The following is a 12,578-nucleotide window of genomic DNA, read 5'->3' as shown; positions in this document are numbered from 1 at the left end:
TTTTTTCAGATGAGATGCTCTGGTTGCACCTGGTTACTATGATCCAGAATATCTGCGGAAGTAAAAACGTCGGCACAAGGTAGAGTACTTGTTCTGGATGAAGGGAAGGCTGAAGCACGTAGGGAGAGAGGACAGATCCGCAGGTCTATGTGGCCAGCAGTGTTTATTTCTCCTATACTGTTGTTGTTCAGCATTTGTGCATGTCATAAGAGCTGCAACAATTAATCGATTGGTTGTCCACTATAAAATTAATTGGACACTTATTTGATTATCGATTATTTGGTTTAGGTAAGTTTTAAGGAAAAAAAGCAAGTGATTCCAGCTTCTTACACGTGAATATTTTTTGGTTTCTTTACTCCTATATGACAGCAACAAGGTTGTGGACAAAACAAGACCTTTGAGGACGTCATCTTGGGCTGTGGGAAAAACTGGTTGACATTTCCCACCAAACAACTGGGCTGCCCCCTAATAGTCAACCAAACGTTAGTCAACCAGAAAGGCTATTAGTCATCAAGATTTCATTGGTCACTTAGTCACAGAAAAAACAAACAAACATGAAACTCTATTAGGAGCTGTGTCTTGTCAAAATAAATCGAAACCTATATGACTGGACCATGTACGTATTTAATTTGAAAGGACAGACACAGGAAGTGGCCACACTCAGCAGTCAGAGGAGTCAGGTTAATTTCCAGGGCTGGTACCTGTGGTTATCACACAGACTAGTTAATAACATGTCGGGCAGGAAATCCAAAGTGTGGGATCATTTTGAGAAGGTGAAGGACGAACCCAAGGTGATATGTAAACTCATCTTCATTGGTCGACTACATGACGTATCGTTTGAAACATGGAAGTAGCTACATGCCCATTAGCCACTTAGCACAATCATTACTGCTTTGCCAACAGCGTCATTAACAGGCGGCTCGCTCAGTGTGTGACGTGCACTTGTAGATAAAATAAAGGCCTTTATTAATGAAGGTTCATTAGTACGGTTTTGTATTTCTCTGTAATGTAGCACAGTGTTAACAATGTTACTGATACTATTCTTTCTCACACCTTCAACTCAAACCATTGTGTTGCCCTGCCCAAAATATATCATTTAATAATGAAATTAATATCGTAAACATGCAGGTGACTAGTCGACTAATGGCTCTAAATGACGTTGACTAGGAAAATTCTTACAAAGGGGCAGCCCTACAAACAATTAACTGAATAATTGAGAAAATAACTGACAGATTACCCGACAATGACAATAATGGTTAGTTGCAGTCTTACATGTCATGTAGGATGTGATGTTTGGTCTTTGTGGTATTTGTTTGGCCCCTTCTCCAATGTGATTGGAAGGCTGGGTAAAAACTGACAGTGATGAGTGCAATATTTTACTCAAATCTGAACCTTTTTTGACTCTCCATAACCAGAGAAAAAAGGCAAATGTGCGCCATCAGCGCCTCATCACATGGCGTAGCATAGTGTTAAATATGTGGTGCTCCCATTGCAAGGAATTTAAAAAATACTCTGGCCTCAGGGGAAAATGAAAACATACAGGTAGAGTACACTCAGCTCACTGAGGCTGTTTGTTAATATAGAGATAATGTGCAGATTTTTTTCCCCCTCATTGGCCAATCGTTTGGTGCAAGAGAGTTTCAGTCGACTAAGATTTTTTTTGGTTGGCTGCATCCCTAGATTGTGTATTTGCGTGTGATTTTTCTGTCCTCCCCTGTCTCTTAACAAAGACAACACGCATGCTTCACTGGAGACAAGAGAGCTCCTAACACTTTCCGACTGCCTGCCCCGAACAAATGGAGAAGAAAAGGACACATGCACACAGACATATGCACGCAAAGACGCAAGGACACACATGTTAAAGCAAAACACTTGTGTCCTCCTCTTACTGCCCGACCTGAGGAATGTAAGCAAAAGTTCAAACTGAAAGTGAAGCAACCAGACTGTGTTCAGACAGCAACCAGATAAGATGCATTAAACACACTCTATCTTCTGGGTAAGGCAATTTCTTCTATTCCATCATGACCTAATCGTTTGACATGTCTTTGTTTTCGCTGATTCTTATAATTATCATGTCACCACCACAGGAAATGCCATCACCAGCTCTACAGTGGAGGAAGACCCCAGGTGCCCTGGGTAAAGAGGAAGCAGTGGGTGTAATTACCAGCACACTAATCGAGGTGACTGTTAAACATGGCATCTGGATGAGTGTGTGTTTTTCTGTTTGCATGTGGCTTGGTCAGTATCACCGCAAGTTCTCCAGTATCTCTGACCGATATGAAGAACTTCCTTCCTCTTGTTTAACCAAGGAATGAAGAGAAACCACCAGCATTACTTTGATGCGTTTAAATGCACAGTGGACGGATGAAATAAAAGAAATACCATTAGAGGACAGGCTCTGAGGAAGTGTACAAAGCACTCGACTAAACTAATGACTCGCACAGAATTTCTGCCCTCCCAGTTACAGACCCACCCCTGTATTAAATACTTGTGGACACTGCGGGTTAAAGACATCCTTTCCTTTGGCTTTCTCTAAAAGTAAACCTGTCCAGACGTAGGGAAAAAGGGTGAAACATGACTCACTACTTTTTCCACTGCCCAGGGGTTCTAGGATTTTGCCTTTCACACGAGGTTACTGTGCGAGTCTTTGTGTGTTGGCCTTGAGTACAGGCAGTTTCTTACATGGCAGCATTACCATAAATACCAGCTTATGGTGTTAATGGCTTGACTGACGGCTCACAATGAAGTGTTTTTGTTGAGACTGTGTCAGAGGTGCTGATTCAGTTCATTTTCACTTCTGACTTAGGATCAGCATAACTCTTCCCTGATGTAGTTGACTGTTTAAAGACTGCTTGCCTTCAGCAAATCAAAGAACTTAGCAGTTTTTATGACAAAGTGTTGGGGCATTTAACAACTCAGCTCAAAAGCTTAAAAATAATGATGGTAGGACACTGGTGAAGCCAGTATGTACTGTTAACGCTTTACTTTACAGGATTTTCCTAAAAAACAATGCATAGAAGAAGTGTATATTTTTGTGCAGAGACCCTGCCCTCTATTTTATTCTTATTTTGCTGTAGTCAAGACATTTCTGGGCTGCAATCTTTAGGCAGGGGTGTGTAGGCCCAGCCATAAACGGTGCACAATTGAAGTTAGGACTTTTTAAAAAGGTAGCGACCAGATAGTAGCAGCATGCATCTTTTGGGAAGTGGACAAAGCTTGTTCCAAAACGAGAGTGAATCTGGGGTTAGCTTTCACTTTCACTTTCGAGATGTGGAGTTGGCCTGTTTTCTGTTGGACATGTAGGTGCCAGGGCTGTTAGCTTTTTGGTACCAAACCCCAAGATGGTGCCTATTCCGTCTAATAGAACTGTTTGCTTAGCGTATACTCCAAATAAAATTTCCAGTTTTTGGGTTTACTTCTGCGGTATGTGGCCCATTGAATATTAACAGTAGTGTTTCTCCCGCCGGCTCTGCCCAAAAGTTCCTGCTTGGCTCATACACTTAACATTGTGATGATGTCATGGAATTTCAAATCGGCTCGAGGAAAGTTTTAAGAGTCATAACTGTCCTTGTTTGCATGTCCAGGTGTCCTGTTACAGTTTCACAAACGTCTCTTTTACAGTGGTGGTCTATGGGGAAAATGCTATTTAGATTGCAGGCTGCAGTACCGCAAGTGGCCACTGGGAAAAATTGGAAGCAAGGCTGAGTGGTGTACCTCAGAGCCTGCTTTTCCATTACAACAAATATAATGTACTTACTGAACTACAGCTGCTTGCAGTGTATGTATAAGCAGTGTTGGGAGGAGGGGCCAAGTTTGAATGTAGGGTTTCCAATCAGTAAGCAAAGATTCCTGCATAGCATACCTTTAAAAACAGATTATAATCCAACTGTGTATTTCTTTCCCCTCTGTGCTGTGGTTTTGTTCTCAGCCTTTCTTTTTGTGTGGTGTTTCCATGATTTCGTCCAACCCATCCTACGTACATGTAAAATTACCCCACTTCAAGGTCAGCAAGATTAGGAATCAACTAGCCAGCAGAGACTTGGATATCCAGAGGTCACACTTTAATTACACTTAAAATAAATCCATCTAATGGTCATGATTATGTTGATATATGAGAAGCCTGTTTCTACACTAATACTCCCACCAATCTAAGAGGATCAGACTGTTACGACGCCAGTGAAGCCTGGGATGATCCAGGAAATGTAAGCAGCTGTGCAGCTGCACAACACCGGCGTCACACTACTGTATATATGTCAGCCAGACCCTGTGGCTGCTTGGCTCAGCAACATCCCATTGATCTGGGTCAAAAGGTCGTTGATTAGAGTCTCTAGGCAATGCCACAGTGTCTGCCACACATTCGGCCTCAGCTCGGCTCACACAGCTGCTGCCGGTCGTCATGGAAACACTCTGACTCCCCGCTCCTTAAGACAACTCCCTAGTCAGCTAAATTATAGTGTGCCAGAAAAAAATCCTAAGAGACTGAATACAAACACTGACATTCCTGAATTACTGACAGAAAACAGAAGAACTGGCTGTGCAGTCGGTCGAGCTTTAAATCATCTTTGAAGTCATGCAATGACATCATTGAGCTTGTAGTGGTCATTACTGTGTCACTTATATGAAACACCACCTTGGATGCTCCTTTAGTGAGCACGTATCCACTCTAAGTTGTACAATTGTCCGTCTGAGTGCTGTTTTATCGCAGAGACAGCACAGCACAGGGGGCAATGACCTGAAAAAACATTGGCACTGCTCGCTGCTCACTACATTACTCACCACACATCACTTGTTCAAGAAGCCAGAGGGTTCAGCTCTCACTCCTAATTACCCACCGTAGTATAGATGAAAGAGAAAAACCAAACAAACTAGGACCGAAACACGCTGTCTTGCTCAGAGATTCCCGGAAAAAAAAACACTGCAAGGAATCCAGGAATCAAGGCGGCAGAAAATTGCCCCCAATGTACGTTCTCAATAAAACATGCAGTCTGGCATGTATATTTCAGAGGGCAGTGAGAATTAGCCCACATTCAGCAGACAGCTGTAAGCCCACCCAAACATAACCCAGACAGAGGTTTGGTTTGAACGCATGCATTTTGTAAAGCAGCAGCACCTGCTAGATACACAACTAAAATAAATCAGTGCACCTCTGTATGCAAGGCTCAAATGTGCATGTTCATTCCCACATGATGTAGCCTACATGTATGATTTAGAGAGGATGAAGCGCCATTAGTAACTCACCAGCTGAACTCAGTTTGCCATCTGCCCTTGATGTTTTCTCAGTTTTCACCCTCTGTCTGTAGATCCTTCCGTCTCTTGCCGTGTGACACAAACATAAACGCAGAGTCTAGTCCAGCACGGAGCCACCAGCAGCCTGCCTGACGAGCCTGGATGTTTTAGTGGTGCTCTCAGGGAGACGGCAAGAGTCTGCTACTGCTGCTACTACTCCTGTTCTCTCATCGACTCCCTCTAACCACCACCACCACCACGCTGCCCCTCTCTCTCTCTCTCTCTCTCTCTCTTCTCCTCCTCTTTCCTCCTCCCCTCCCTCCTCCCCCTCACCCTCTACTAACGCACTATCCCTGCCCCAAAAAAAAGGGCTCCTCCTGTCCTGCGCTCTCCCCGTCCTGATCCCCGCACCATTCAGAGCAGCGCACTGAACAATGCCTCCGCCGCCGCCGCTCTGAAAGGAACCCAGGAGCAGTTCTCAGCCGGCAATAATGCTGCCCAACTGTCACCATGGAAACTAATGACAGCCCGCTAGAGGGAGGAGGGAGGAGGGAGAGAGAGAAAAAAAGGGGGGGAGATGGAGCAGGAGGGGAGAGTTAAGTGAGAGAGAGAAGAGTGGAGGAGGGAGAGAGGAAAAGAAGTGGCTGAATGAAAGATGGGGGAAGTGTGTGGAAGTATCAGTGGGTGTGCCTGCGCAGTTGTTGCATGAGTGTGTGAGGATATGAGTGAGCTGGAGAGGAGGGACGCTTTTGGAGGAAATTCTTTGGAAGCATGGTGTGCCACAGAGGTGAAGCGGTCTCTTTAAGGCTGACACTAATTATACTCATTATCAATTAATTGTTTAGTCTATAAAACATGAGGAATAAGTGAAAATTTTCTTCAGATTGATTGTGTTGTCCAGTCAACAATCCAAACCCCAAGAATATTAGCAATGATGTAAAGCAAATACTCACATTTACAGAGCTGAAACTTGCAAATGTCGAGCATTTTTTTTCTCATTAAATGACTCAAACAAGTATTTTTCAGGATTGTTGCTGATTAATTTTCTGTGATTAACATAACTTAAAGGAACAACATGTATGATTTAGGGGGATTTAGTGGCATCTAGTGGTGAGGACTGCTCACTGCAACCGAAGCCTGATTGTAGCCATTTTTGTTTTTTGTCCATACATAGGCTACATTTTTAGTAAGAATCCTACAAACTGTTATATAAATGACACCCCAAATGATTAAAACCAGTAAAAACACTCAATAAAGCAGTTTCACTTTACAAATTAATGTTTTTCCTATGCTGTTTGGCTCGTCATATTGTTTGCTAGCCAAGCACCTGCAACTTTTTTTATCTGATAACTTAAGATCCAGATATTCAGGAGGTTTTTACCAGGAGCTGAATTATTTGCAGAGGTCTCTTCTTCTTCAAAACAAACAATCCTGGTGATTTAAACTTGAAAAAACACTGAAAAAAGCAGTTTCACATTTTAAAAATGGTGGTTGTCTGACACAGCTTGTTGCAGAGGGGCTGTTAACAGCAGTGGCCAACGCGAACATGCAAATGGCCCAACTTTTAGCCAGTGTTTGTTGGGTCTGTTATGAGCTACTGCAGAAACATGGCAGTGCAACATGGAGGACTCTGTGGACAAGGACCAGCTCTGTATGTAGATAAAAACAGCTCATTCTAAGGTAAAACGAAAACACAACAATTATTATTTTTGGCCGATTATACACTAAAGAAAACATACTTCATCAATCAATCTGTTGAAAGTGGTAGTACTTTCCTGTAAATAATTTGGATTTCTCGTGTGTAAAATAATTATATAAAGCCGAGGGAAGCAGCTCATCCAAACTAGCAAATGTTTGCTCAAATGATTAACCAATTATCAAAATTGTTGTTAAATATTTTTGTCAGCTGACTAATCCACTGATCTTTTCACCACTAGTTCTTTCCTAAAAATAATTTGTATTCCTGACGTGTAAATAATAAATGTTGTTACATCCCTCAGGGAGCCACTTTACTGTGAGTGTCTGGGGAGTACATCCGTGTCTCTGTACGACTTCCCCCCACAGACATGTGGATCACAAAAGCTGCCAGGATGATGCGCCCAAGCTGCTCCAATCCTCTTCATATGCACATATAATTACAACAACTGCCCCCCTTTCCATATCTCCCTGTGTTCCCCCTCTTTCCACTCAATAGTTGGAGTGACATCGGCCTGAAAGACCGGGTGACATCGGCCGACACCGGCTCTGAACCCACAGACGAATGCCACCGATAACCATGGAAACACTGCTGGAATATCCCCAGTTCCTAAACGATATGAGGGCTTTAAAGCTGGGTGTGAGGAGAGGAGCGTAAGAGAGGGAGAATGTAAAGAGGGGGGGATGGGTGTTCGATTTAGATTCAGGAAACGCAGGAGCTTTAAAAACTGAGGCGAGTTGAGAGTGCCTGAGTGGGTTAAAATGGGCCCCAATTGATCTCCTTGTCCTCATGTCAAAGCGGCGACAACAACATCCACCTCCACCTCCTGCAGCTTTTTGTAGGCCACCTCTTGCTGAAATGATTGAAATTCTCAACACAGTGAATTATGCATCGTACCGGACTGGGGGAACAGGTGCTGCTCTCCACAGCAATAAAGCTGGCTGCTCATCCCAGCAAACCTGCCGAGGTGAAATATTCTCACATGAGGGAAAGACGAGATAGAGAATCGGTGCTGCAGCAGCCCTGCAGGGCATTTCAAAAAAAGGGGGGGAAACCAATTACAAATAAGAATAGGAGCCTAGCCTTTGTGGGTTATCTAATGAGGCATGGTGCTCGTGCCCCCTCTTTACACCAAAGAGAGGAATGTGAGCTGTGGGTTAGAGAGGAATGTTGAACCTCTCGCCATTTTGTTATCACGTTTTAGCTCGTGTAAGGCAGAGATCGATGCTCAAAGTAGAATTTGGCTCAACTGGAAGACTTTGATTTCCATGCCATAGCCCACAGAGATAAAGATGTGTTCACTGACAGGGACTAAAGGATAAAGGAAATGTACCGAGCTGGCACAGTTCTTCTGCCCTTCGGTCACCCTTTACCACTCTCACTAATTACAACAATGATCTCTTTCCATCTGTCCGCAAAGAAGGAACGTGTGTGTGTGATTATTCTCAGTCTCTGTCACACACACAAACTCGCTGCAATATTGACGACTAACACTAGTCTAAATCTTCCCCGCTCCACTGACCTAAGGAGGGCATCTGTCACACATCTGCCCAGTGGGATCACCAACCACACACACTCCCTTCCATCCTGGCAGACAGCTACACTGAGATGGAAAATACCACTCATTGCCTCATTTTTAACCTTGGAAAAAAAAAACATGCGTCTTTCCCTGTTTAATGCAAAAATGAAGGTCAGACAATGAGACGCAGCCAACAAATCTTCTGACAATGTTTACACTGTACTCGACTCAGAGTTTGGAACCAGATTTGGCTGTTCAATACAAATATTCTACAACTTTTTCGCTCCTTTATTGTCATATGAAAGAGTGGTTCCAAACTGGTGGGTTGCGGTCCAAAAGTGAGTCATGGGTCCATTCTAAATGGACCGCAAGTGACTCGCAAATGTGCCAAGTTTGTAAAAAACACACTTTATTTTCAAGTACAGTGAATTTCTGGCACAGAGCTGTGTTTTTGAAGTGCCATTTCCTGCTGTAGAGTGAGTGACTAATGTACAGCCACTTAACAGAGATGGCAAATCAGCTCATTGACATAGCCAAAAACAAGTATGACGTAGAATAAATTAGACCGTTTAGACCTTGAACTAATGACTAAGGAGAAATTTGGACCGTGTGGCTGGACCAGTTGGGAACTACTGATATAATCTATCAAGCAACACCTCACTGAACTGCCAGATGTTTTGAACGGGCTTCGACGGGGCGTTCAGGATGTTCACATAATACAGCCAAGTTAGCCCTCTGAGCTAATGTGTGCTAATTATACAATGGATTGGAAATTTGCAGCAACATTCTTTGTTGACACGAGATCTACACAAAAGGCAGCCCTTTTTAGACTGGCATTATGCCGCCTCGATGTTCTGTATAAAAGGTACAATCACGGAATGGGGGGACAGAGTTATCTGGCTTTTAAGTCAGTGGCAGAGGAAGTAATAGTGCAGAATAAATGTCCATGTAAAAGGGACAGCCAGCAGGACAAGACATGTGTGACGTTTTGACAACGTGTTATGCATGCAACCTACCGTGGGAGATTTAAAAAGTAGTAAGTTGCAGTTAGCAGCTAACTCAAATAGGAACAGCGGCCAAAAATGTCCACAAATTGGGTAAACAATGAGGTCAGGGAGCTCCTTACCTTCGGAGCAAAGGACAAGAGCAGCTGCCATTTAATATGGACAGTAAATTTTTATTATTGCCACGTTATGCCATTGTTACTGTTTAACAAGTGCTGCTGACACATGTTATGTCACATTAGAGACCGGCGCTGAAGTGTAACATGTCTTTTTTGCTTCTGGGATGCCGACATACTGTCTGAAATCACAGACTGGGAGAGCATTATGACGCCATTGTTTGGTTCTGTGCAAAAATGCAAAGGCGGTGTTAAGAAGGGACTTCATAGCAGCCCTATGGTGCGATCTGTTCTGCATGCACAAAATCTTTTACACGCCTGTCCATCCTGGACCCTTCCTCAGTTGCTCTTTCTGAGGTTTCTGCCATTTTTCCCCTGTTGAAGAGTTTTTTGGGGGGAGTTTTTCCTTTTTCCCTGTGAGGGTCTAAGGATAGAGGGATGTCATAAGCTGTAAAGCCCTCTGAGCCAAATTGTGATTTATGATATCGGGCTTTGCAAATAAAATTGAATTGAATTTAATTGAATTAAAAAGCAGAAGGCAAGAGATAACCTTATCTCTGAGTCTGACCGAGATCTTTTTCCTCCAGACAGCTGCCTCTGACTCACACAGACTCACCCTGGGTCTGGGTCTGCAGCTTCCTGTACCCATCGCAGACAACTTCACCAATTGGATGGGACGACTTAAAGTAGAGCAGTGTGAAATTGAGGCGAAATGTCCCCACAGCCCACTGACTGACAGACCCTCCCTACAAATAAACGACTGTGTGACTCAAAGAGCCTCAATCGCCTGAAGGGTCTCCGACTGATGTCTCAAATCTTTGACTTTTAGAGGGCAGACCTCTGGAATTTATACCAGAAATTGGAGCATACGATGTCACAGTCATCACCCACCAAGCCACGAATACAGAAACAAGAATGGCATCAACAATATGCAAAACTATGCATCAACGCTGTTTGAATGCTTGCCAACGTTCTGTCAGCAAGCTTTCAAAGGACTCTTGATCTAGTCCTGGCCAACTGCGGGGACACTGAGGACTTAGCCCAGTTAGAGTCAGAGGGGACTTGGTACAGAAATCTGCATAAATAAACAAGTCTTTTTTTTTTCTTTTTTTTTTTAGATAACTCAGATCAATCAGTCGGCTGATGCCACGGCACACTTGGTTTGGCTGTCTTCGCACGCACCCTGCAGATGAAAGCCGGAAGCAGGACACTGGGCTGTTGTCATGGAGACAATTCACATTCCACAGCATGTTGACCCAACTCCAGGATTTTTCCAAAAAGCCCTCACACAGAAAGACAACACAGGCATGCCATCGTGCATATGAATAATTCTACACACTCGGGTGCTCAGGCTCAGGCTGACACACACACACACACACACACACACACACTAGACAGATATGCACAAGCCTAAGCTGTGAAAACGAATATCTTTTACATTCACATGTCTCTGAAGGTCCTGGAGTGCCAGCAAGACACAACATCCAGACAAAGCTCAGCAGAAGACAGAGGTCGACAAAGGACACAGCTGAAGTCTTCCACTGTTACTGACACACATTCATGTTGACTCGCTAAACCCATGGATCAGCTTTCTCCGAAGGGAATTGCACTCTCAATGATTCAATAGAGGGATCAATTAGAGCTTTCAGAAGGAAATAAGGTTAGATTATAGTAATGAATGAAGACCGGCGATCTTATGTGTCAAATTTAGTTGCTCTGCCTCTTTTGTCCTTGAGTTAAAGTATCTTTAATGGTCATTCACAAATATCTGCCTGCTCAAATATTGACCCTGACAGCCACCTTTACCTTAACTCCTCACACATTCAGCAGCTAAGAATCAAAGAGATGTTTTAAATGACTCTAACAAGCCATGCTGCCATCCTCCCTCTCTCTTAGGAGTCAACGCCTCACTTTAAAGAAGAAGTCATTAATATTTCACCCAGAGGAGAATCTTTTAATTCATTATTAATATTTAAACCTATCTGCTGGAGTAGAGAGGTCTTATCTGAATTACAAAGAAGCTGGAGCTTCGCATAATCCATGTGTCTATGTTACCACCCCGACAGGGAAGCGATGCACTAGAGCTGCGTTCCCACTCTGTTAGAGCAGCAGCTGGTGGTGGGGGTGAGATCTGGAAATTATATCTCTACACTGGTCCCATGCCGTCTGAGGGTGCCTGGCCCAGGGGCATGGTGGAGATGGTGGGTGTAGAGAAGAAATCAAAAGGAGGAAGGATAAAATTTGGGGGGAAAAAATGAGATATTTTGTCTCAAAAAAAATTTAAAAAAAACAAGGAGCAAAAGAAATCCTAGAGGAAATACTACAAATTGCTGCAACAAACAACTTTTTTATCTAAGATCAACAAAAGGATGGATGAAGAATCACTTTGCAGTAACTAGCATTTGATATTATGATGACATACATTCTGCTATAATGTTTTGACACAGGCTGGTCTCTGTTCATACTTGTACCTACGGACCAGAATTTGTACATATCCCATGTAATCACGAGCCAGTAATCCATGTATAACCTACATATTTTGGAAGGCTACAATCATGTGACCAATGCGCTGATGGGACTTTGCATGGAGGTAGGCTGGGGTGCTGTATGGGTAACAAAACACAGGACTTTCCCCCAGGAGACTGGTGTTTGGAACCGTGTGAAACAAAGTGAACTTTGAGTTATTTTAAGGATAAGTCATCAGCATTTTCCTTTTTTAAACTTAACCTACATAACTTTACTTGCCTAAACCTAACCTACGTAACTTTACATGAAGTATGTGACTTAACGTTAAGTATGTAACATCTAATTTGTTCGATATAAACCGTTGCATTTTCATAAGATATAGGAACTGTTATTGACAAGGTAATACTAATACTATGCAGGTTTTTTAAACATGCAGTAAAAGCCAACCCCAGATTCACTTTTGTTTGGCGTTATACCTCGCTATATTTGTGCTTTTTCAGTGCTGTATCTCTTACATCAACACATTCTCACTCCGAACTCGTCACTTGGTC

General features: G+C 43.1%; 1 protein-coding gene across 2 annotated transcripts in view; it reads right to left on the bottom strand.

Annotated features, from left to right (window-relative positions):
* fgd (faciogenital dysplasia) overlaps positions 1-12,578 on the bottom strand; it is an 87,180-nt gene that overhangs the window by 53,690 nt on the left and 20,912 nt on the right. Inside the window, exon 1 of one of the 2 annotated variants that reach the window (XM_078169915.1) lies at positions 5,239-5,555. The exons of the other annotated variant lie outside the window; for it this stretch is intronic. The gene's annotated coding sequence lies outside the window, so the exon portion shown is untranslated. Of the gene's footprint in view, positions 1-5,238; positions 5,556-12,578 lie in introns of those variants that run through there. 2 annotated transcript variants of the gene reach the window in all.

Source organism: Epinephelus lanceolatus, chromosome 8 (genome assembly GCF_041903045.1).
Source record: "Epinephelus lanceolatus isolate andai-2023 chromosome 8, ASM4190304v1, whole genome shotgun sequence".
NCBI classification, from domain to species: Eukaryota; Metazoa; Chordata; class Actinopteri; order Perciformes; family Serranidae; genus Epinephelus; species Epinephelus lanceolatus.
The sequence above is the reverse complement of the archived record's forward strand: the minus strand, read 5'-3'. Positions and strand labels throughout refer to the sequence as shown.